At 48.3% G+C, this 2,671-nt stretch overlaps 1 long non-coding RNA gene across 1 annotated transcript; it reads left to right on the top strand.

Moving 5' to 3' along the window:
• Window positions 1–269: 269 nt before the first annotated feature.
• On the top strand, window positions 270–2,138 carry LOC132009124 (uncharacterized). Its single transcript, XR_009401797.1, has 2 exons — window positions 270–726; window positions 1,708–2,138. It is a non-coding gene; the product is annotated as an uncharacterized LOC132009124 (long non-coding RNA).
• Window positions 2,139–2,671: the final 533 nt, after the last annotated feature.

Genomic DNA, 2,671 nt, shown 5'->3' with positions numbered 1-2,671 from the left:
CTTGACAAAGGTACAAGTGAGAAAGATTTCATCCTCTTCTTCACCCGTTGGCGAAGGGAGGGATTCCAACCCTAAAGCTATGCAATGTCCGCATGCAACATAGCTGAGATCCACTGTAATTTGTTACCGACCTATCCTCATGGCCCAGGGAAGGAGGATACACACATCATGCAGGGCCATGGGGGGACGTTGCACCTGGGAACAGAATGGACAAGGGCTGTGGGTGCAGAAGAGAGTGAAGGTGAGCCCTACTTCCTGCAGGAGGGAATGACTGGCTTGCTGGATCATTCCACAGGCTGTCAGGGAACCGGAACTTACTACTTGGGGAGGAACTGTGCCTGGTACCTGTGCTTAGGAGGCCTTGTTGGCCAGAGGATCTGATCTGTGGGAGCAGTGTGGGAAGAGAACATGGAGGCCATTTGAGGCCATCTGAATCTTAATCAAACTCGGGCTTTCCATCACAGTGGGCTCTGGTATTTGGACATCCATTTCATCTGAGACCCTTAATGCATAGGAAAGGTGCTTCTCCAGGACGTGAAGCTGTCATGTGAGCAGGAGGGAGACGTGGTCATCAAAACCAAAATGTAATATCTTCCATAGATGTTCATGCAGTTGATCCCAAGGAAAACCCTGGGTGGCCAAGGGGTAGAAGGAAGAGCTGAAGTCCTCCAGCACCATGGAATCTGGCAATGCACTGTGGACTGAAGCCTCCACCTCCACCTGCAGGTAGGATAAGCAGACTTTGGCTACAGCCTGTAGCAAGTAGGCCTTGGTGACTCTATTAAGCTGGTGGGTGTGCCATGACCCAGAGAATAATAGACAGCTGGATAGGAAGGCTCAGAGCCTGTGAGAGACTCTATTTCCAGGAGACCCCTGTGCCAGCAACTGCTGCTTTCATGGTCTATAACCCAGGAGTAAGGAGGGCTGTTTCTTGCATTGAGATCCCATGGACAATTGACAGATAGAATGGGTGGTCCAGGGACTCCAGGAAGGAGAGAGGAGGCTTCTGAAGCCTTTTCTCCTGGGTACTAACAGGTGATTTTTAAAAAAGATTTTATTTATGTAGTTAAGAGAGAGCTCTGGCTGGAAGAGGAGGTGTAAGGGAGAGGGAGAAGCAGGCTCCCCACCAAGCAGGGAATCCCCCTGCCAGGCTTGATGTCAGGATCCTGAGATCAGGACCTGAAACTAAGGCAGATGCTTCACCAACTGAGCCACCCCATCACCCTCAACAGGTCATTTTTACTTGCACATTTTTTACTTGACTTTTGTTGAGGGAAGACCCTCCTGCCTTCATTGTGAGCTCATTGACAAGTAACAGCTTAAATGGGCTTCTGTAAAATTTATAAACAAGGAATATGTTGCCTCAGAACCCAAAAAGTACTGAAAGATGTTGGACTTCAATGTCCTTTTTTCTTTTTTAAAGATTGAATTTGTTATTTGATAGAGCACGAGAGAGAGAGAGAGAGAAGAATAGAAGGGCTGGCAGGGGCAGAGGGAGAGGGAGAAGCACGCTTCCCGCTGATCAGGGAGCCTGATGCAGGGCTTGTTGCAGGACCCTGAGATCAGGACCTGAGCTGAAGGCAGACACTTAACTGACAGAGCCAGCCAGGAACACCCGCATTTGTAGGTCCTTAACAAGTTTGCCAAATAAATTTCCTCACAGTAGGATGTCTTTTTTTTTTAATTTTTTTTATTTATTTGTCATAGAGAGAGAAGCGAGAGCAAGCACAGGCAGACAGAGTGGCAGGCAGAGGCAGAAGGAGAAGCAGGCTCCCCGCCAAGCAAGGAGCCCAACGTGGGACTCGATCCCAGGACCCTGGGATCATGACCTGAGCTGAAGGCAGCCGCTCAACCAACTGAGCCACCCAGGCGTCCCACAGTAGGATGTCTTAAATGTGATGTCACACCTATGTTCCTCTAGAAAGATGGGTGTAGTAAGCTCCTACCCACAAAGGTTGCCTATGATAGCAGAGCGGTTTGGATGCCCTTTGTATAACAAGGTATATCATGTGTCCTTCAAGGTTGAGGCACACATGCCTGTGAGGATGTTGAAATAGGCACTGATCAGAACATCATGGCCAAATCTATCATAGCGAAGTATTCACCATCTTTAAATTGGTTGGGCTCCCTCATTTTTTTTATTTTTAAAAAACATTTATTTATTTATTTTGACAGAGAGAGATCACAAGTAGGCAGAGAGGCAGGAGGGGGTGTGGGGGAAGCAGGCTCCCCACTGAGCAGAGAGCCCAATGTGGGCCCAATCCAAGGACCCTGAGACCATGACTGGAGTTGAAGGCAGAGGCTTTAACCCACTGAGCCACCCAGGTGCCTCATCCCTCATGGTTTTTTAAATGACGTTATTTCTTTATTTTAAAGAGAGAGCAAGAGAGAGAGAGATAGCAAAGGAGCAGGGGTAGGGGGTGATGTTGGGAAGGGAAGGGCAGAGGCAGAGAAAATCCCAAGTGGACTCCACCCCGAGCATGTAGCTGGACATGGGACCCAATCCTATGACTCTGAGATCATGACCTTAGCCAAAAGCTTAACCCACTGAGACCCTCAGGTGTCTCAGATGTTTTAAGGGGACTGGGGTTTATTTTAATCAGGTATGGTAAGACAGGCAGATATACAAGTAACTCTCACAACATAAAAAGTGTTTTTGGACTCACAGATC

This window comes from Mustela nigripes, unplaced genomic scaffold (genome assembly GCF_022355385.1).
Source record: "Mustela nigripes isolate SB6536 unplaced genomic scaffold, MUSNIG.SB6536 HiC_scaffold_5077, whole genome shotgun sequence".
Classification (NCBI taxonomy): Eukaryota; Metazoa; Chordata; class Mammalia; order Carnivora; family Mustelidae; genus Mustela; species Mustela nigripes.
The sequence above is the reverse complement of the archived record's forward strand: the minus strand, read 5'-3'. Positions and strand labels throughout refer to the sequence as shown.